The sequence below is a fragment of the Stenella coeruleoalba genome (genome assembly GCF_951394435.1).
Source record: "Stenella coeruleoalba genome assembly, chromosome: 10".
NCBI lineage: Eukaryota > Metazoa > Chordata > Mammalia > Artiodactyla > Delphinidae > Stenella > Stenella coeruleoalba.
In genome coordinates this window covers 57,526,839-57,549,886 of record NC_137156.1, presented here as the reverse complement: position 1 = coordinate 57,549,886, position 23,048 = coordinate 57,526,839, and the positions used below count along the sequence as shown (strand labels likewise).

Below are 23,048 nucleotides of genomic sequence, written 5' to 3'. Positions count from 1 at the left end.
GTGTTTCTTTCCTAGAGAAGTTCCTTTAGCATTTGTTGTAAAGCTGGTTTGGTGGTGCTGAACTCTCTCAGCTTTGGCTTGTCTGTAAAGGTTTTAATTTCTCCATCAAATCTGAATGAGATCCTTGCTGGGTAGAGTAATCTTGGTTGCAGGTTTCTCTCCTTCATCACTTTAAATATGTCCTGCCAGTCCCTTCTGGCTTGCAGAGTTTCTGCTGAAAGATCAGTTGTTAACCTTATGGGGATCCCCTTGTGTGTTATTTGTTGTTTTTCCCTTGCTGCATTTAATATGTTTTCTTTGCATTTAATTTTTTTTGAAATGTTTTTCTTTTTTTTTTATAATTGCTTTACAATGGTATGTTAGTTTCAGCTTCACAACAAAATGAATCAGTTATATATATACATATGTTCCCATATCTCTTCCCGCTTGCGTCTCCCTCCCTCCCACCCTCCCTATCCCACCCCTCCAGGCGGTCACAAAGCACCGAGCTGATCTCCCTGTGCTATGTGGCTGCTTCCCACTAGCTATCTACCTTAGGTTTAGTAGTGTATATATGTCCATGCCTCTCTCTCGCTTTGTCACCGTTTACCCTTCTCCCTCCCCATAGCCTCAAGTCCATTCTCTAGTAAGTCTGTGTCTTTATTCCTGTTTCACCCCTAGGTTTTTCATGACATTTTTTTCTTAAATTCCATATATATGTGTTAGCATACGGTATTTGTCTCTCTCTTTCTGACTTCACTCTGTATGACAGACTCTAGGTCTATCCACCTCATTACAAATAGCTCAATTTTGTTTCTTTTTATGGCTGAGTAATATTCCATTGTATACATGTGCTACATCTTCTTTATCCATTCATCCGATGATGGACACTTAGGTTGTTTCCATCTCTGGGCTATTGTAAATAGAGCTGCAATGAACATTTTGGTACATGACTCTTTTTGAATTTTGGTTTTCTCAGGGTATATGCCCAGTAGTGGGATTGCTGGGTCATATGGTAGTTCTATTTGTAGTTTTTTAAGGAACCTCCATACTGTTCTCCACAGTGGCTGTATCAATTTACATTCCCACCAACAGTGTAAGAGGGTTCCCTTTTCTCCACACCCTCTCCAGCATTTATTGTTTCTAGATTTTTTGATGATGGCCATTCTGACTGGTGTGAGATATCTCACTGTAGTTTTGATTTGCATTTCTCTAAAGATTAGTGATGTTGAGCATTCTTTCATGTGTTTGTTGGCACTCTGTATATCTTCTTTGGATAAATGTCTATTTAGGTCTTCTGCCCATTTTTGGATTGGGTTGTTTGTTTTTTTGTTATTAAGCTGCATGAGCTGCTTATAAATTTTGGAGATTAATCCTTTGTCAGTTGCTTCATTTGCAAATATTTTCTCCCATTCTGAGGGTTGTCTTTTGGTCTTGTTTATGGTTTCCTTTGCTGCGCAAAAGCTTTTAAGTTTCATTAGGTCCCATTTGTTTACTTTTGTTTTTATTTCCATTTCTCTAGGAGGTGGGTCAAAAAGGACCTTGCTGTGATTTATGTCATAGAGTGTCCTGCCTATGTTTTCCTCTAAGAGTTTGATAGTTTCTGTCCTTACATTTAGGTCTTTAATCCATTTTGAGTTTATTTTTCTGTATGGTGTTAGGGAGTGATCTAATCTCATACTTTTACATGTAGCTGTCCAGTTTTTCCAGCACCACTTATTGAATAGGCTGTCCTTTCTCCACTGTACATTCCTACCTCTTTTGTCAAAGATAAGGTGACCATATGTGTGTGGGTTTATCTCTGGGCTTTCTATCCTGTTCCATTGATCTATCTTTCTGTTTTTGTGCCAGTACCAGACTGTCTTGATTACTGTAGCTTTGTAGTGCAGTCTGAAGTCAGGGAGTCTGATTCCTCCAGCTCCGTTTTTCATTCTCAAGATTGCTTTGGCTATTCGGGGTCTTTTGTGTTTCCATACAAATTGTGAAATTTTTTGTTCTAGTTCTGTGAAAAATGCCAGTGGTAGTTTGATAGGGATTGCATTGAATCTGTAGATTGCTTTGGGTAGTAGAGTCATTTTCACAATGTTGATTCTTCCAATCCAAGAACATGGTATATCTCTCCATCTATTTGTATCATCTTTAATTTCTTTCATCAGTGTCTTATAATTATCTGCATACAGGTCTTTTGTCTCCTTAGGTAGGTTTATTCCTAGATATTTTATTCTTTTTGTTGCAATGGTAAATGGGAGTGTTTTCTTGATTTCACTTGCAGATTTTTCATCCTTAGTGTATAGGAATGCCAGAGATTTCTGTGCATTAATTTTGTATCCTGCTACTTTACCAGATTCACTGATTAGCTCTAGTAGTTTTCTGGTAGCATCTTTAGGATTCTCTATGTATATTATCATGTCATCTGCAAACAGTGACAGCTTTACTTCTTCTTTTCCGATTTGGATTCCTTTTATTTCCTTTTCTTCTCTGATTGCTATGGCTAAAACGTCCAAAACTATGTTGAATAAGAGTGGTGAGAGTGGGCAACCTTGTCTTGTTCCTGATCTTAGTGGAAATGCTTTCAGTTTTTCACCATTGAGGACGATGTTGGCTGTGGGTTTGTCATATATGGCCTTTATTATGTTGAGGAAAGTTCCCTCTATGCCTACTTTCTGCAGGGTTTTTATCATAAATGGGTGTTGAATTTTGTCAAAAGCTTTCTCTGCTTCTATTGAGATGATCATATGGTTTTTCTCCTTCAATTTGTTAATATGGTGTATCACGTTGATTGATTTGCGTATATTGAAGAATCCTTGCATTCCTCGAATAAACCCCACTTGATCATGGTGTATGATCCGTTTAATGTGCTGTTGGATTCTGTTTGCTAGTATTTTGTTGTGGATTTTTGCATCTATGTTCATCAGTGATATTGGCCTGTAGTTTTCTTTCTTTGTGACATCCTTGTCTGGTTTTGGTATCAGGGTGATGGTGCCCTCATAGAATGAGTTGGGGAGTGTTCCTCCCTCTGCTATATTTTGGAAGAGTTTGAGAAGGATAGGTGATAGCTCTTCTCTAAATGTTTGATAGAATTCGCCTGTGAAGCCATCTGGTCCTGGGCTTTTGCTTGTTGGAAGATTTTTAATCACAGTTTCAATTTCAGTGCTTGTGATTGGTCTGTTCATATTTTCTATTTCTTCCTGATTCAGTCTTGGCAGGTTGTGCCTTTCTAAGAATTTGTCCATTGCTTCCAGGTTGTCCATTTTATTGGCATAGAGTTGCCTGTAGTAATCTCTCATGATCTTTTGTATTTCTGCAGTGTCAGTTGTTACTTCTCCTTTTTCATTTCTAATTCTATTGATTTGAGTCTTCTCCCTTTTTTTCTTGATGAGTCTGGCTAATGGTTTATCAATTTTGTTTATCCTTTCAAAGAACCAGCTTTTAGTTTTATTGATCTTTGCTATTGTTTCCTTCATTTCTTTGCCATGTATTTCTGATCTGATCTTTATGATTTCTTTCCTTCTGCTAACTTTGGGGTTTTTTTGTTCTTCTTTCTCTAATTGCTTTAGGTGCAAGGTTAGGTTGTTTATTCGAGATGTTTCCTGTTTCTTAAGGTAGGATTGTATTGCTATAAACTTCTCTCTTAGAACTGCTTTTGCTGCATCCCATAGATTTTGAGTCGTCGTGTCTCCATTGTCATTTGTTTCTAGGTATTTTTTGATTTCCTCTTTGATTTCTTCAGTGATCACTTCGTTATTAAGTAGTGTATTGTTTAGCCTCCATGTGTTTGTATTTTTTACAGATCTTTTCCTGTAATTGCTATCTAGTCTCATAGCATTGTGGTCGGAAAAGATATTTGATACAATTTCAATTTTCTTAAATTTACCAAGGCTTGATTTCTGACCCAAGATATGATCTATCCTGGAGAATGTTCCATGAGCACTTGAGAAAAATGTGTATTCTGTTGTTTTTGGATGGAATGTCCTATAAATATCAATTAAGTCCATCTCGTTTAATGTATCATTTAAAGCTTGTGTTTCCTTATTTATTTTCATTTTGGATGATCTGTCCATTGGTGAAAGTGGGGTGTTAAAGTCCCCTACTATGAATGTGTTACTGTCGATTTCCCCTTTTATGGCTGTCAGTATTTGCCTTATGTATTGAGGTGCTCCTATGTTGGGTGCATAAATATTTACAATTGTTATATCTTCTTCTTGGATCGATCCCTTGATCATTATGTAGTGTCCTTCTTTGTGTTTTCTAATAGTCTTTGTTTTAAAGTCTATTTTGTCTGACATGAGAATTGCTACTCCAGCTTTCTTCTGGTGTCCATTTGCATGGAATATCTTTTTCCATCCCCTTACTTTCAGTCTGTATGTGTCTCTAGGTCTGAAGTGGGTCTCTTGTAGACAGCAAATATATGGGTCTTGTTTTTGTATCCATTCAGCCAATCTGTGTCTTTTGGTGGGAGCATTTAGTCCATTTACATTTAAGGTAATTATCGATATGTGTGTTCCCATTCCGATTTTCTTAATTGTTTTGGGTTTGTTATTGTAGGTCTTTTCCTTCTTTTGTGTTTCTTGCCTAGAGAAGTTCCTTTAGCAGTTGTTGTAGAGCTGGTTTGGTGGTGCTGAACTCTCTCAGCTTTTGCTCGTCTGTAAAGGTTTTAATTTCTCCATCAAATCTGAATGAGATCCTTGCTGGGTAGAGTAATCTTGGTTGCAGGTTTTTCTCCTTCAACACTTTCAATATGTCCTGCCACTCCCTTCTGGCTTGCAGAGTTTCTGCTGAAAGATCAGCTGTTAACCTTATGGGGATTCCCTTGTGTGTTATTTGTTGTTTTTCCCTTGTTGCTTTTAATATGTTTTCTTTGTATTTAATTTTTGACAGTTTGATTAATATGTGTCTTGGCGTATTTCTCCTTGGATTTATCCTGTATGGGACTCTCTGTGCTTCCTGGACTTGATTAACTATTTCCTTTCCCATATTAGGGAAGTTTGCAACTATAATCTCTTCAAATATTTTCTCAATCCCTTTCTTTCTCTTCTTCTTCTGGAACCCCTATAATTCAAATGTTGGTGCGTTTAATGTTGTCCCAGAGGTCTCTGAGACTGTCCTCAGTTCTTTTCATTCTTTTTCTTTATTCTGCTCTGCAGTAGTTATTTCCACTGTTTTATCTTCCAGGTCACTTATCCGTTCTTCTGCCTCAGTTATTCTGCTATTGATCCCATCTAGAGTATTTTTCATTTCATTTATTGTGTTGTTCATTGTTGCTCGTTTCATCTTTAGTTCTTCTAGGTCCTTGTTAACTGATTCTTGCATTTTGTCTATTCTATTTCCAAGATTTTGGATCATATTTACTATCACTATTCTGAATTCTTTTTCAGGTAGACTGCCTATTTCCTCTTCATTTGTTAGGTCTGGTGGGTTTTTATCTTGCTCCTTCATCTGCTGTGTGTTTTTCTGTCTTTTCATTTTGCTTATCTTACTGTGTTTGGGGTCTCCTTTTTGCAGGCTGAAGGTTCGTAGTTCCCATTGTTTTTGGTGTCTGTCCCCAGTGGCTAAGGTTGGTTCAGTGGGCTGTGTAGGCTTCCTGGTGGAGGGGAGTAGTGCCTGTGTTCTGGTGGATGAGGCTGGATCTTGTCTTTCTGGTGGGCAGGTCCACGTCTGGTGGTGTGTTTTGGGGTGTCTGTAGACTTATTATGATTTTGGGCAGCCTCTCTGCTAATGGGTGAGGTTGTGTTCCTGTCTTGCTAGTTGTTTGGCATAGGATGTCCAGCACTGTAGCTTGCTGGTCGTTGAGTGAAGCTGGGTGCTGGTGTTGAGATGGAGATCTCTGGGAGATTTTCGCCATTTGATATTATGTGGAGCTGGGAGGTCTCTTGTGGACCAGTGTCCTGAAGTTGTCTCTCCCACCTCAGAGGCACAGCACTGACTCCTGCAGCACCAAGAGCCTTTCATCCACATGGCTCAGAATAAAAGGGAGAAAAAGTAGAAAGAAAGGAAGGAAGGAGGGAAGGAAGGAAAAAAAGAAGATAAAGTAAAACAAAATAAAATAGTTATTAAAATAAAAAATAATTATTATGAAAAAAATTAAAAAAAAAACGAAAAAACAAACCAAAAAAACCGGATAGAACCCTAAGACAAATGGTGGAAGCAAAGCTATACAGACAAAATCTCACACAGAAGCATACACATACACACTCACAAAATGAGGAAAAGGGGAAAAAAATCATAAATCTTGCTGTCAAAGTTCACCTCCTCAATTTGGGATGATTCGTTGTCTATTCATGTATTCCACAGATGCAGGGTACATCAAGTTGATTGTGGAGCTTTAATCTGCTGCTTCTGAGGCTGCTGGGAGAGATTTCCCTTTCTCTTCTTTGTTCTCACTGCTCCTGGGGCTCAGCTTTGGATTTGGCCCCATCTTGCGTGTAGGTCACCGGAGGGCGTCTGTGCTTTGCTCAGACAGGACGGGGTTAAAGGAGCTGCTGATTCGGGGGCTCTGGCTCACTCAGGCCGGGGGAAGGGAGGGGGTACGGATGCAGGGCGAGCCTGTGGCAGCAGAGCCCAGTGTGACATTGCACCAGCCTGAGGCGTGCCGTGCGTTCTCCAGGGGAAGTTGTCCCTGGATCCCGGGACCCTGGCAGTGGCGGGCTGCACAGCCTCCCTGGAAGGGAGGTGTGGATAGTGACCTGTGCTCACACACAGGCTTCTTGGTGGCGGCAGCAGCAGCCTTAGCGTCTCATGCCTGTCTCTGGGGTCCGTGCTTTTAGCTGCAGCTCGCGCCCGTCTCTGGAGCTCCTTTAAGTAGCACTCTTAATCCCCTCTCCTCGAGCACCAGGAAGCAAAGAGGGAAGAATAAGTCTCTTGCCTCTAAGGCAGATCCAGAAAACAGGTCCAGACTTTTCCCCAGGCTCCCTCCCGGCTAGCCATGGTGCACTAACCACCTGCAGGCTGTGTTCACGCTGCTAACCCCAGTCCTCTCCCTGTGCTCCTACGGAAGCCCAAGCCTCAACTTCTAGCCCCGCCCCGGCGGGTGAGCAGACAAGCCTCTCGGGCTGGTGAGTGCCGGTCGGCACCGATCCTCTGTGCGGGAATCTCTCTGCTTTGCCCTCTGCACCCGTTGCTGTGCTCTCCTCCACCACCCGCAGTCTCCGCCCGCGAAGGGGCTTCCTAGTGTGTGGAAACCTTTCCTCCTTCACAGCTCCCTCCCACCGGTGCAGGTCCTGTCCCTATTCTTTTGTCTCTGTTTATTCTTTTTTCTTTTGCCCTACCCAGGTACATGGGGAGTTTCTTGCCTTTTGGGAGGTCAGAGGTCTTCTGCCAGCGTTCAGTAGGTGTTCTGTAGGAGTTGTTCCACGTGTAGATGTATTTCTGGTGTATCTGTGGGGAGGAAGGTGATCTCCGTGTCTTACTCTTCCGCCATCTTCCCGGAAGCCGTTTCAGAGCAAACTTTTAAAAGGTCTCTCAAGGCCAGGCTTGCCTACAGATTCTGCCTGTGATATCTATAGATTGGGTAAATTTGTCTCTTTTCCAGGTCTCAAGAGTATCTAGATTCCTGCACATGCCAAGAGACAGTGTTTTCCATTCACCTGATAAGGCTGCTCAGAACCCAGGAGTCTCCAATTTCTGGAGGAACCAGGCAGAGAGAAAAAAATAATTTTACCTACAGGTGTAAATTAAATTACCAAATTGTTGTAAATCATAAGTAGCTTGAAGAAAAGGGCCAAAGATTAGAAGCCAGCAGTATGTCAGACAATTCATAAAAACTATAATCATATTTAGCAGTTCATTTAATCCCCTGTAATTTATTTCGTTCTGTTTGAGTCCAGTTTTTCCATTAGTTTTGTTGACCTTGCTTGATGATTGAGGATGATAGAGTGATAATTTCAAGAAATTTGTGACATTAAGTCTTGTATGATTTATCCAGTAAAGTGAGTGTCTTGATCACTGGAGATGGTAGACACTATACTCCAAGTGGGAAACACATTTTCTAACCTTTTCCTTTTCATTGTGAGCCATTCCCTGCAGCCAGAGAAATCTTTAACCCATCTAATAGAAAATGAGGTTTGTCAGGGAGCCGGGAAAAGCCAAGAGGGCATCTTGGATTTCCCATAGCCCTGATTTTTAAAAATTTACAGCTATTGTTTATTCATTTTTAAATTTCTTGACTTAGAAGTAGACCATTTCTATGCTATAAGGGCAGGACAGCAGAAATCTGACAATGAGGGGATCAATGTTAACAACATAGAAAATTCTTTTCTCAAAGTACCTTTTTCACAACCCTTTAATCACTTTCTGGATTCATATTAATTTGTTCTTTTTTTCCATCCAGAAACAACCAACTGTAGGACAAAATTATTATCATCATTTTTTTCCTCAACAAAAATATCTGCAATCTCTATACCTTCTCTCACTGGCAATACATCTCCTACTTGCTTTACACACTGAAATGTTTCCCTTATCATTTTATTAGCCTTAATTACATATTATAATTTTTAACCCTTAAAAAAACCCTTGCACTTTCCTGGTGGCACAGTGGTTAAGAATCCACCTGCCAATGCAGGGGACACAGGTTTGAGCCCTGGTCCGGGAAGATCCCACATGCTGCAGAACAACTAAACCTGTGCACCACAACTACTGAGCCTGTGCTCTAGAGGCTGCGAGCCACAACCACTGAAGCCTGGGCACCCAGAGCCTGTGCTCTGCAACAAGAGAAGCCACTGCAATGAGAAGCCCGCGCACCACAACGAGGAGTAGCCCCCGCTCGCCGCAACCAGAGAAAGCCTGCATGCAGCAACGAAGACCCAAAGCAGCCAAAAAAAAAAAATAATTAATTAAAAAAAAAACAACCCTTAATCTCTAGTGAGAACCAAGAAGAAAGCAACTGAATTGTCTGTCATATTGGCATTCTCTGATTAGCAGACTTAGGAACATACTCTATAATCTCAAAAAACATGCATTTTCCCAAAGCACAATTTCTTTTCTCAAAGTGGCACAAGACGTGTCTAATAAATGCAAACATCTTTAGTTTCCTTCTTGCAAGAAGACAAAACTAGGTAAATTTAGATCTCATTTGTAAGCACTTACTTTTCTTTAAGCCAATTAAATAGAGCTCATTTACAAATTAACCTCAGCAATATTATCCAAAGTCAGAGACACATACTGAGACATACATACAGACGGAGATCTCATTGTTTCATCTTTTTATATTTCATGAATCAGGCACTGTAATTAAACTTATCAGTTTATGAATAAAAGAACAAATTTACACATTTGATTTTAAAAGACTTCTTTTTCTTCCCTCCTTTCCTTCTCCCCCTTGGCTTGAGGCTCTACTAATTAACCTAAAACTGAAGTCCCAGGCACAGTGGGCTGTGTTTGTACTTCAAGGACATTATGAGTTAACTTCAAGTTTTCTCCTAAAAGAATAGTTTTGTTCTCTCAAGGTCAGTGTTCTGAAAAAAAGTATTTTATCAAGCCAGCTTTCTCTAACTGCACATGCAAAATGGACGAGTTTTGGAATTTCAAAAGAGTTTCATCTCAACCAGTTTTCTCTGGAGTCTAAAGAATATTGTGACCACATGGTGTTAAATTATTTTTTCCCTATTTATAGGGTTACAATTATAGGTTGACCAGGCTGCCAAAATTTTCCCTAGTGGGCTGTCAGATGGAATCAAAAAAGCAGCACTTCCCACGTTGAGTCAAACTAAACACTTGCCGGCAAAACCAAAGGCAAACCAAATCCTTGTCTGGCAAACAGAAGCCACAAACAAACAAAAAACCAAACAGCCCAAGGCTCAAATTGGTTGCCAAGTCCCACTAAGCCCATGGCCTTAGTCTAAGCTGCTCCTTACAAACTGGATCTAAAAAATCCACCCCCCAGAAAGATAAATAAAATAAAAAATTCCCAAACGGCAACAGAAGGTTCCCCAAACGGACAAGGTTGAGGGTCCTTGGAGTGCACGCCGGGGGGCTTACCGAAGTGCTGGCAGAGGTGCTGCGACGTCCCAAACTCTACCTTGCTCCTTCCCCAAAATATCTTCTCAGAGCAGGAAGTCCGGACCCGTGTGGGCAGAAGGAGAGGGGGACGTCCTCAAGGCAAAGGTGGCCTTGGCAGCTCCTAGGACAGCTCCTCTCCTGTCTTCCATCCCCGCCTCGGAGCTCCAGCTACCGAGATGGCAGGCCGGGTATGATCAGGGCACAGCCCTATGGCAGGGGATCCCTGGCGATCCGGCCTCCAGAGGAGTCCTCCAACCCTCTGCTCTCTCGAAGGAGGCTGGTGTGGAGAGAAACCTCAGAGCATCCGACCAAACACAGGGGCGCCTCAAGGCCACCTGCATACAGGTCGATCCTGGATGAGCCCCCAGAATTCTATTGCCAAAACTCGGCCTCTGTTCACCGGTGCCAAATAGAAATGCAGAGACAGAGTTTTGGGTGAAGCAGAAAAGAATAGCTTTTACTGCTTTGCCAGGCAAACGGGGCCACAGCGGGCTAATGCCCTCAAGACTGTGTGACCCAACGTGGAGGCGGTGATTAGCTCACAGACAATTCTCGGATTGGTTGGCATCAAGGCGAAGTTTCAAGCTTTATCAACCTTCTGGTTTCAACCAGTCTAGGGTCTATGTTTTTGTGGTCAGCAGTTTTCATCTGGAGAGGATCTGCTTTCTGTAAAAACAACTCAGGAATGTGTGTCAGGCCTTTATATCTTTCAGGGAACTGTGGGTTTCATGATTCTGCTATGTGGCAGAATTATAGTCTAAATTGTTACCGGTTCCTCAGCCCAACAGCTATTCTTTGTTTCTCTACCTTCACATTTCCCAATCATTAACTCTTGAGTCAGCATTTTATCACAAAAGACAAGGACACAGGGGCTTATACACGGTTTCAATACTAACTGAAGTAAGTCAGACAAAGACAAATGTAATATATCACTGGATGTGGAATCTACAAATTGATACAAGCGATCTAATTTACAAAACAGAAACAGACTCAAAGCAAATTTATGGTTACCAAAGGGGAAAGGTGGCAGAAGGGATAAATGAGGAGGTTGGGACTAGCATATATACCCCAATATATATAAAATAGATGATAATCAACAAGGACCTTCTGTATAGCACAGGGAACTCTACTCAACACTCTTTAATAACCTATATGGGAAAGGAATCTGAAAAAGAACAGATATATGTCTATGTATAACTGAATCAAGTTGCCAAACACCTAAAAAAACACAACATTGTAAATCAACTGTACTCCAATAGAAAACAAAAGTTAAATTACAAAAAAAAAAAAGAAATGCCTACAATGTTCCCCTCAGGCCTCAGTGACCTGGGCTAGTGTCACATTCCTGGAGCCTGAGCAGGCTTGGGTCCCAAGGCTGGACTGTCATGGGGCTGAGGGAGCTGGGGAGGATCTGCCAGCAAATGAAGCCCCCCTTGGACCTGTAGTGCCTGGTGCCCTCTGCACAGGACCACAATCTCTAGATCCAGGCGGGCCCTCCTACGGCTAAAACAAGTCCAGTGCACCCAAAGGGTGGTGGACTCTCAGGGCCGGAAGAGCTTTGAAAAGTCACCTGGTCTCCACATCTGCTGGGAAGGTTCCCACCTCCATCCTTCTTCCTTAGGGTTGCCCCACCTCTGGACAATAGCACCTTCAGCAAAGTGGTTTTCCAGGGTTGGGATTTGCCCTAGGGGTGAAAGGGTACGAGGATGAAGTAATGAGACACAACCCTTCGGGTGTTTGTTCTGGCACATTCCACTCTAATTTACAACCCAGGAACATACTGTTTAAAAAAAAAAAAAGATTCTCAACATCACTAATTATTAGAGCAATGGAAATCAAAGCTACAAAGAGGTATCACCTTTCACCAGACAGAATGGCCATCATCAAAAAGTCTACAAACAACAGCAGTTGGAGAGGGTGTGGAGAAAAGGGAACCCTCCTAAGCTGCTGGTGGGAGTGGAAACTGGTAACAGCCACTATGGAGTACAGTATGGAAGTTTCTTTAAAAACTAAAAATAGAGCTACCGGATGATCCAGCAATCCCAGTGCTGGGCGAATATCCGGAGAAAACCATAATTCAAAAAGACCCACGCACCACAATGTTCACTGCAGCACTCTTTACAATAGCCAAAACACTAGCAACCAAACTGTCCGTGGACAGATGAATGAATAAGATGTGGTACATATAGACAATGGAACATTACTCAGCCATTAAAAAGAATGAAATAATGCCATTTGCAGCAACACGGATGGACCTAGAGATGATCACACTAACTGAAGTAAGTCACACAGGGAAAGACAAACATCACATGATGTCACCTAGAGGTGGAATCCAGAAGTCGATACAAATGAACTTAGTTACAAAACAGAAACAGGCTCCCAGACTTAGAAAACAAACTTATGGTTACAAGGGAAAGGTGGGGAAAGGGATAAATGAGGAGGTTGGGATTAGCATATACACCCCAATATATATAAAATAACAAGGACCTACAGTATAGCACAGGGAACTCTACTCAACTCTGTAATAACCTATATGGGAAAATAATCCAAAAAAGAATAGATATACGTCTATGTATAACTGAATCAAGTTGTTGAATACCTAAAACAATCACAACATTGTAAATCAACTGTAGTCCAATATAAAGTAAAAATTAAATTAAAAAAAAGAAAAAAGAAATGCCTACTATATTCCTCTCTGGCCTCGGTGACCTGGGCTGGTGTCACATCAGTGGAGCCTGAGCCAGCTTTGCTCTCATGGCTGGACTGTCCTGGGGCTGAGGGAGCTGGGGAGGATGTACCAGCAAATTAGCCCCCCTTGGACCTGTAGTGTCTGGTCCCCTCTGCATGGGATCACAATTTCTAGATCGAGGCGGGTCCTCCTACAGCTAAACAAAGCCTAGTGCAACCAAAGAATGGTGGACCCTCAGGGCTGTAAGAGCTTTGAAAAGTCACCTGGTCTCCACGTGTTCTGGTGGTGGGCTTCCCACCTCCAGCCTCCTTGCTTAGAGTCGCCCTGCCTCCAGACGACAGCACACTCAGCAAAGCAGTTTTGCCGGGGTTGGGATTTTACCCAGAGGTTGAAAGGTAAGGGGGAGGAAGTAATGAGACACAACCCCCTTGGGTATTTCTTCTGGCACATTCCACTGTAATTTACAATCCCCAAACACAACTTTTGACTTTCCAAGGCTTTGGTTGCCTGAGCATCTAAGCTGGGCATGAAGAAATCCTGCCGCCTTGGGGCCGTTTCCCGTAACAACAACTTTAAAACTGTTTCTCATGGGCACTTTATATTAACAAGGCCTGTGGGACTGTAAATGACACCTGCCCTCCAGAAATGTCCTGGGGGAGGTAATCCAAAAAGAAGACTGTCACGAAGCCAATTTCAAGAGGTAACTTTCACTCACACTCTTTAAAAAAAAAGCACATGACAAGATGATCGACATCCCTAATTATTATACAAATGCAAGTCGAAGCTACAACGAGGTATCACCTTGCATCGGAGTGGCCATCATCAAAAAGTCTACAAACAATAAATGCTAGAGAGGATGTGGAGAAAAGGGAACCCTCCTACGCTGTTGGCGGGAATGTAAATTTGTTCAGCCAATGGAGAACAGTATGGAGGTTCCTCAAAAGCTGAAAATAGAGTTGCCGTATGATCCAGCAATTCCACTCCTAGGCATATATCCAGAGAAAACCATAATTTGAAAAGATACAGGGACTTCCCTGGCAGTCCAGTGGGTGAGACTCTGCGCTTCCACAGCAGGCAGTGTGGGTTTGATCCCTGGTCAGGGAACTAGGATCCCGCATGCCGCCTGGCATGCCCCCCCCCAAAAAAAAAAAGAAAAAAAAGATACATGCACCCCAATGCTCACTGTAGCTATTTACAATAGCTAAGACATGGAAGCAACCTAAATGACCATCTACCAATGAATGGATAAAGAAGATGTGGTACACAGAGACAATAGAATATTACTGAGCCATAAAAAAGAATGAAATAATGCCATTTGCAGCAACATGGATGGACCTAGAGATAATCATACTAAATGAAGTAAGTCAGACAAAGACAAATATCACATGATATCACTTATATGTGGAATCTTTAAAAAATGATATAAATGAACTAATTTACAAAACAAACAGACTTTGAAAATAAACTTATGGTTACCAAAGGGGAAAGGTGGAGAAAGGGATAAACGAGGAGGCTGGGATTACCATATACACCCTAATGTATATAAAACAGATAATCAACCAGGACCTACTGTATAACACAGGAATTCTGCTCAATACTCTGTAATAACCTTAAAGGAAAAATAATTTGAAAAAGAATAGGTACAGGTGTATGTATAACCAAATCACTTTGCTGTATACCTGAAACTAACAGAACATTGTTAATCAACTATACACTGCTCCCACGTAAAGTAAGAATTAAAAGCAAAACAAAACCATGAGGACAGGGTTTAAGTGCGCTTTACTCAGCACCGCGGCCGGTCCCTCGCTCAGCGGCTGGCACGCGGCAGTGGCTCAGTAACCCTTTGTGGAGCCCGTGGAGGGTGGAGGAGGCTGGGTCACTCACCATAAGCAGTAAAGGGCCAGGCCTCCCCTCTGACATGCTCCAGGTCACTACCGCTTGGAATGGGCCAGTGCAGGAGCTCCTCACTGTTCTTGAAGCCAAAACTTGGATTCTGGGCGTGGGGCCCCTTGTGTGGGTCTCTGTAGCTGCCTGAAGTGGCCTGGGAGGTGTCAGGCGCATCTGGAGGGAGGCAAGAGTGGGCCTTGCGGTCACCACACCGCCACAGCTGTCACCCGGCCACTGGGGTGAGGCTGGGGTCCAGGTTCCATGAGGGACGGATGCCGGCTCCTGTATCAGAAGGCAGGCATGCAGCCCAGGATCTCAGCCCTTGGCAAGGAGAGAGATGCTCCCGGACAGACGTCAGCTCTCACCCTGGGGCCAGGCTGCTCCCTGCCCCGTGCCAGCCACTCTTCCGCCTCAGCCTTGACGGCCACGAGACTTAGTGCCGGGCGGCTGGGAGGGGCAGGGAGACAGCACAGGCACTCACTCCTACAGGCGGAGACAGAGCGGGCAGCGGCCGAGAGCTAGGAGGTGCCAAAGGCCACCGCGGATGGGCTGGGGAAGCCACAGGACTGTGTCTCCTGCACACCCTTCCAGCTCACCGACCTGTGCGCTGCCTGAGGGCTGGGGAAGGCCAGGCCGGCCCGCTCGCACCACACTCTCTGGCCCCCGCCCCGTGCCTGGCACAGAGAGCAGCCCTGGAGTGCTGGCACAAGAGACACCCCCTCAACCCAGCCGTTCACGGTCCACCGGGTTCACCTGGATCCTCTCCTCCATTTGAGTCCTTCCTGCCCTTCTGTTCTCTTAGGTCCCTGGCTCCTATTCTCATCCACAGCCCCACCTTCCATTCTGTTCTTCTGGAAGGACGCCACCTACATGAGGTCCTCGCCTACATGGAGAGGCAGGTGCGGATTCACACACATGCACACTCAAGGCACAGCAACCAGGATCCGTGTTGGAGAGCGAGCAGGGCGTGACCATAGGGAGATGCCTGAAATTCCAAGAAGGAACCTCAGGCTTCCTGTTCCAACCACCCTGGACCAGGGGCCTCAGGACATTCCCAGGGACAGAGGCAGGCAGACAGGCCTGAGGTGGGGGCCGAGGGATTTGGTTCAGAAATGACACTCAAAGGCCGGCAGCTGCCAAGCTCTGTCTCAGGGGATCCTGGGGGGATCCCAGAGGGACCCGGGGGGCCCCCACACAAGGTGCCGCTCTCCTGTGGGCGTCCCAAGTCAGCCTGAAGGGCAGGGGATGGGGACGGGCCAGGGCCAAGCCCAAGCCCAGCACGTACAATCACCACTCCGACAGGCACTTCCTCCCAGGCCAGTTCACGGGGCTGGCATCCACGGGCAGCTGCCAGGCACCTGCTGCCGGAGAGAAAAGCCCCATCGCCCCAGCGTTCGTGGAGGGAGGCGCCAGCTCGGATTCCAGAAAGGCGTGCAAGTCGAAGCAGAGCCCCCTCCCCGGATGTGGGCTGACCGGCGGTGGTACGTCCTGCCCTCCCACCCCGCTGTCCTCCGGCCCGGCCTCTGTGGGGCTGAGCTTGCCTCCTGTATTTGCTCTTGGAGCCGTGTCTCCTGGGGACCGTCTGTCTGCCACTCATCCTCTTGGGCTGCACTCCCTCTTCCTGGACAGCCAGGGACCAGGCTGCTTCTGCCTGCAAGGCAATGGGAGATGCTGCAAAGACGGAGAACGGGGAGGGCTTGACCAAGAGGAGAGGCCGGCTCGACAGAGATAATTGGGCCTCCTGTATCCTGTATCAATCCATCACATTTATAGTCTTCTCTCCAGACAGGAGACAACGAGGAAATGACAAAAGCCAATAAGGCCAATAAATAAAGGGTAATGGAATAACCAGTACAGGCAGCCCATCCCCTGACCCCCAGAGCCAGGAGCAGGGCCGAGCCCTCCCCTGTATCTGTCTTGACTTCAGCCACAGGCCCCAGGCGACAGGTAACACCGGTCAGCAGCCCCCATGGGGTTTTCAGCTGGAGCTCCAGCTGCTCAGGCCAAAAACCCTGGCATCATCCCTACCTCCTCTCTCTCACACACCCCACATCCAATCCAGCAGGAAATCCTGCCGGCTCTGCCTTCAGAATATATCCCAAGTCAGACCACTCCTCAACACCACCGTCGCCATGCTGGTCTGAGCCACCAACGCCTCTTGCCTGGATTCTTACAAAGTCCTCCTGGTTGGTCCTTGGCCCAGACCATTCTCAACACAGCAGCCAGTGGCGCCTATTAAAAGGCGAGTTGCACAGAACCCCCGAGTGGCCCCCATCACACTCAGAGAACAGCCTGAGCCCTCTGCAGCCCCGCAATGCACCCCGCTCCCCAGGGCCTGTCTGAGCCCGTCTACAACCCCGGCTCTTACTCCACTTTAGCCACACCAGCTCCTTGCTGGCTCCTGCCCAGGCCATGCACGCCTCACCTGAGGGCTTCAGCAGTGGCTGTTCCCTCTCTGTCACAGTCTTCTCCCAGAGAGTGCATGGCGCCCCTCTTTCCTCGGATGTCACTTTCGCAATGAGGCAACAATGACCATCTTACTTTCTATCCTCTCCAGCCCACTGTTTCTATACTTAGATCACATTCCGTGGGGTATAATTTACACATAACAAATTCATCCTTTTTATTTTTAAGATCTTAGCCCTTCTTTCTTTTTTTAATGTTTATTTATTTTTGCTGCGCTGGGTCTTAGTTGCAGCATGTGGGATCTAGTTCCCTGACCAGGGATCAAATCTGGCCCCCTTACATTGGGAGCTTGGGGTCTTAGCCACTGGACCACGAGGGAAGTCCCAAAATTCACTCTTTTTAACTGCGCAGTGTGGTGAGTTTTGACAAATGTATAAGCAGTAATAACCACCACCAAAATCAAGATATCAAATATTTCCATCACGTCCTCATGCTCCTTCGCATTCAACCCCTTTCCCAGCCCCAGTCCCTGGAAACCACTGAGGTGTTTTCTGCTCCTGTAGTTCTGCTTTTTTCTGGAGCATTCATTTGAATGGAATCATACTGCACATAGCCTTTGTGTCTGGCTGCTGTCACTTAGCATAATGCATTTGAGCCTCATCCGTGTTGCTGCCTGTGTCTGTTTGTTCCTTTTCATTGCTGAGAGGTACTCCATTAAATGGAGGTACCATGGTTGGTTTTGCATTCAATAGTTGATGGACTGGACATTTGGGTTGTTTAGTTTTTTGCCATCAGGAATAAAGCTGCCGCTATCAACACTGTGTACTTGTGTTTGTGTGATCATATGTTTTTATCTCTTGGGTAAATGCCTAGAAATTTAGTTTCAGGGGACAACTAATCAGTTTCATCTGATTAGTATATGTTTAACTCTATAGAAGTTGTCAAATGTTTTCCAGAGTGGTTGTTCATCATTCATTCCCACCAGCAATGAGAGTTCCAGTTGCTCGGGCCTCCCTGGTGGCGCAGTGGTTGGGAGTCCGCCTGCCGATGCAGGGGACACGGGTTCGCACCCCAGTTTGGGAAGATCCCACATGCAGCGGAGCGGCTGGGCCTGTGAGCCATGGCCGCTGAGCCTGTGTGTCCGGAGCCTGTGCTCCGCAACGGGAGAGGCCACAGCAGTAAGAGGCCCGAGTACCACAAAAAAAAAAAAAAAAAAAAAGAGAGTTCCAGTTGCACCATATGCATGTCAACACTTGGAATTGTCAGTCTTTTTTTTTTTTCCTTTAATTTTAGCCAATTGGGTGGGTGTGTCCTATAATTTTAATCTGCATTTCCCTGATGACTAATGATGACAAATGATGTTGAGCATCTTTTCATGTGCTTATTAGCCATTCCTATATCCTCCTTGGTGAAATGTCTGCTATTGTTTTTAAGGAGCTCTAAAGAAATGCTTTATATATTAATACATATGCCACCATTTGAAGGAGCAAAACTCCCTGTGCAGTGTGAAAACATTCCATTGCTCTGCATGGGCTTGCTGTATCATCTGGAGAAACTGACCTCACTGTTCTAGTCTCCATTTTCTCATCTGTAAAATGGGCATGACAATACTTACCTCCTAAGGTAGTGTGAGGGTTGTGTAAACTAAGACACATAAAGACTTTACAATAATCCCTAGTACACAGTAGCACTTAATAAATATCCAGCATGATAATGATGAGCATGATTACCAGCCCCCATGTGACTTGTTCATGCCAATCCAATTTCCCTCTTCCAGAGCCCTGCGTTTTCATCCGTAAATGGTTAGGGACAATCTCTAAGCCCCTTCCACAGTCACATTCACTGATTTCCTGAACTGCTCTCTGTTTACTGACACACCCCTCACAGGTCCCTTCCTCCACCCAGGGGCACCCCCGATAGCCACCCAGCCCCCGGGACACTAGTTACACACACAATGCAGCAGAAAGCTCCCTGCAGCCCGTCCTTCCTGACACGCAGAATGGCCTTGGCCCCAGCTCCTCAGTCACCAATGAGAGGGACCGTGAGAAGCTGGAAGGACCAGGGGGGGACAGTGGAGACTGAGGAAGAGCTGGGAAGGGCAGATGGCACCAGGCAAGACCAAGGAAGCTGGGAAGGTAGTGTGGCCCTTCTGGGACCCCATCCCCTGCCCCGCAGTGCCCCGCATGCCCTTCCCTCTCCCCACACCACCCTCTCCCTAGCTCAGCTCCACAGCTCAGGGTGGCGGGGGACCAGGCCCTCCGTCAGCCACACCCTCCCCCCACCTGACCTCTGGGGGAAGCTGGATCCCCAAGAGAGCCCCTCCCTGGGGGTGTGGGGCAGGGAGGACAGGCGTGTCGGGAAATGAGTCCACACAGACCTGGGGCTGTTACCAGGGCACCACAGGGAGTGGAAGGAGGTGAGAGAAGGGGGCTGGCCAGCAGGGCCCAGGCCGCTGGCAGGACAGGCCAGAGGTGGCAACTGGGGAGCTGAGGGACAGGGAGGCTGGGAGGGCGGAGGGCGTCACAGGGGCTGGGGGCCTGGGGGTTCTAGAAGCCCAGAGCAGGGAGACTAGGAGGCAGTGAGGGGCTGGAGTACAGGAGGCGTGAGGAAGACCAGAGGCCAGGGGCACGGCTGGGTCGGGGTGCTGAAGCTCTGGACTTCCCACCCCCAGTCCTCCACTTCCACTAAGTGGGCTCTTTACGCGCACTGTCAGCTCCTTGATTATGGGCAGCCGGCCCAGCCCTCGCCACCCACCTGCTGCCAGGCCCCAGCTGCAGAGCCCCCCGTGCTGATTTCTCTGCTCCTGTGCCCCGGCTGAGGACCACCTGGCCCCATGTGTCTGCTTCCCGTCAGCCCCAGCTGCTGCGTGACCACCCTCCTCCTCCTGTAGAGACTCTGACGTCTGCAGGATAAATAAAAACGGAGCAGTGGGGCCACAGCCTGGCCAGCGGGCCTGACGGCAGCGGGACTCCCCAGGCGTGAGGAGGCCCCGGAGCCAAAGGAGTCCCTTTCCTCACTCACTCACTCCTGCTAAGTGATGTCAGCCTACACACGGGACCAGCTGGGGAAACCGAGGCATCTGTCCATTCTTCCTTTAGCAAACATGTGCTGAACATCTCCCAGATTCTGGAGTTAAAAAAATGAGCACAAACAGAGGAGGCCCATGCCATCCTGGGGAGACAGACATTAACCTCAAAATCCACAAACCAGGGCTCTTTAGAATTACAAAACAGTGAGGGTGTGGGGGACAAAGTACAACGAGTACGAATATCCAGGGGACGGCATCAGGGAAGACCTCTGATGAAGACATGGCATTTTTGTTGACTGAGGTGGGTGTTGCCAGGCAGAGAGAGGGAAGGGTCGCAGCCTGGTCCAGAAGGGAAAGATGGCCCACGTGGCTGGCATGGGAGTGAGGGGGAGCCAGGAGCAGAGTGTGGACGTGACCCAGGGGCACACAAAGAGGTACCTTGCTGTACATGCTTTCTATTATTTGCGGGGAGGGGCACGGTTGCCAGCTGGGTTTGTACTTTAGAAAGATCCCACCTCTTGCTCTGAGGGAAAGATCTGTGGGGCATAAGAATAGATGAGGGGAAACAGGTCAGGTGGTCTGTGTAGGGAGAGATGATGGGGCTTGGACTAGGATGGGGACAGTGGAGGGTGAGAAACTTGGGAGCAATTTTGGATGCAAAACTGGGGGACAGAGCACCCAAGAGTGGGTGGAGGCGTCTCTGGTCTCTGACTAGGACAAGGAAGGTGCCACGAGAGGCAAGAGGCCTCCTCAAGGCCACCTCCTGGGCTGGCCCTCAGGCCTCCTACATGTGGCCCAAAGAGTACTTGGCAAGCAGGACAGATGATTCATTGGGGACCTATTCTATTTAAGAATTAATTCTCCACTATGGAGAAGAGTATGAAGGCTCCTTTAAAAACTAAAATTACAGCTACCATATGATCCAGTAATCCCACTCCTGGGCATATATCCAGAGAAAACTCTAATTTGAAAAGATACATGCACCCCAATGTTCAATGCAACACTATTCACAATAGCCAAGATATGGAAGCAACCTAAATGCCCATCAACAGATGAATGGATAAAGAAGATGTGGTACATACAATGGAATATTACTCGGCCATAAAAAAGAACAAAATAATGCCATTTGCAGTAACATGGATGCAACTAGAGATTATCATACTAAGTTAAGTCAGAGAAAAATACCATATGATCTCACTTATATGTGGAAGCTAAAATATGACACAAATGAACCTATGAAACAGAAACAGAATCACGGACATAGAGAATAGACTTGTGGTTGCCAAGGGGGAGGGGGTTGGGGGAGGGATGTAGTGGGAGGTTGGGGTTAGCAGACGTAAGCTATTATATATAGAATGGATAAACAACAAGGTCTACTGTATAGCACAGAGAAGTATATTCAATATCCTATGATAAACCATAATGGAGGGCTTCCCTGGTGGCGCAGTGCTTAAGAATCCGCCTGCCAATGCAGGGGACACGGGTTCGAGCCCTAGTCCGGGAAGATCCCACATGCCGCGGAGCAACTAAGCCCGTGTGCCACAACTACTGAGCCTGCGCTCTAGAGCCTGCGAGCCACAACTACTGAGCCCATGTGCTACAACTACTGCAGCCCACGCACCTAGAGCCCATGCTCTGCAACAAGAGAAGCCACCGCAATGAGAAGCCCGTGTACCACAACAAAGAGTAGCCCCCACTCGCCGCAACTAGAGAAAGCCCGTGTGCAGCAACGAAGACCCAAGGCAGTCAAAAATAAATAAATTAATTAATTTTAAAAAAACCATAATGGAAAATATAAAAAAAATGTATATATATGTGTAACTGAATCACTGTGCTGTACAGCAGAAATACAACATTGTAAATCAACTATACTTCAATTTAAAAAAAATAAAACAACAACAAAAAAAGTGAAGTGCTGTGTCTACAACTTACTTTTTTTAGACAATGATTTACTTTTAAATGGTTCAAGAAAAGAACACCAATGAGACACAATATTGAGGGAGGGCATTCATTGCACTTTCAACTTTTCTGAAAGCTTGAAATTATTCAAAATAAAATTGCAGGGGGGGGCGGATTAAACTCCCTAGGCTACTCTGACGTGAGCCAAACATGAGGCGCACTGGACAAGATGACCCTCCTGTCCTATCTAGCCTGAGAGCCTTCTGACTGAGGCTCTGTGTTCGGGTGGGGTCCCAACAGTGTGGCATTAGGCCACATTGACCCCTAGAGTGCCATGCACTCAGAGTGCTGTGCACTCAGAGGGGACCAGCCCTTGGCCGAATTGTCAAGTTCAAGAACATGGAAGAGAAGCCCATCCAAGCACCCCATCTCCCCTGCCCCAAATTATACAGAGTGCAGTGCATCCCACTCGGCCCTCTGATGACCTGAGGGTTGGTCCCTGAAGGTGAGGCTGGACTGGAAAAACAGCACTGGATCCCGTGATAGACCATCTCCATGATGACACCCAGAAAAGCAGGCCAGACGAAGAAGCTGGGCATGGGCGTGGGCAAGAGCAGGGGTTCCATGGTCGATGTGAGGCCACCCCTGACCAGCTCCACCAGAATGAATTAGAGGCTCAAGGAGGAGAGTGAGAGCCCAGAAAGGGGAAGGGCACACAGGGTGGATGTGGTAGGGAGTAGGCAGGGAACAGAGCAGCGGACCCTGGGGTCGGGGACAGGCCGCTGACGGGAAATTGGAGATTCGTCATGTTAACGCCAATGACATTTATGGACTCACGATCAAGGCAGGGAACACAGACGACATGGTAATACTCACAGTCACTCCAAGAGCAGGGCTGCAGGCTGAGCCCAGCTCTGTAGGAAGCCATTCATTCCCTTGAGATCAGACTCTGTATCTCCTGCTGGGCTCTATTCTAAGTCCTGAAGGAGGGACGGAGGTTTTCAGTCGTTTGAAGATGGAGTCACAAGTGCAGAAACACTAGCAGGTAGTTAAGGGGCTAGCACACCCATCCTACCTTTGCCACTTGTGTAAGGTCCCCCTTTGCTGCATACGATATAGGCGAAATAGTCTCAATCCACAGACCAAAGAGCCTGAAGTCTCTAAAAA

At 46.1% G+C, this 23,048-nt stretch overlaps 3 long non-coding RNA genes across 7 annotated transcripts in view; 1 reads left to right on the top strand and 2 right to left on the bottom strand.

Moving 5' to 3' along the window:
* The window catches only part of LOC307192316, a 66,240-nt gene extending 57,925 nt beyond the window's left edge, over positions 1–8,315 (top strand). Inside the window, exon 4 of the long non-coding RNA XR_013830040.1 lies at positions 7,508–8,315. This is a non-coding gene — a long non-coding RNA (uncharacterized lncRNA). The remainder of the gene's footprint in view (positions 1–7,507) is intronic.
* The window catches only part of LOC307192314, a 39,800-nt gene extending 24,925 nt beyond the window's left edge, over positions 1–14,875 (bottom strand). For 3 of the 5 annotated variants that reach the window (XR_013830035.1, XR_013830036.1, XR_013830038.1), the window contains exon 1: positions 9,952–13,227. This is a non-coding gene — a long non-coding RNA (uncharacterized lncRNA). Of the gene's footprint in view, positions 1–7,268; positions 7,354–9,951; positions 13,228–14,545 lie in introns of those variants that run through there. The other 2 variants (XR_013830034.1, XR_013830037.1) reach the window with 2 other exon arrangements.
* A 1,087-nt stretch (positions 14,876–15,962) lies between these two features.
* Positions 15,963–23,046, bottom strand: LOC307192315. Its single transcript, XR_013830039.1, has 3 exons — positions 22,957–23,046; positions 22,758–22,861; positions 15,963–16,199 (listed from the first exon to the last, which is right to left on the bottom strand). It is a non-coding gene; the product is annotated as an uncharacterized lncRNA (long non-coding RNA).
* Between the last annotated feature and the right edge of the window lie 2 nt (positions 23,047–23,048).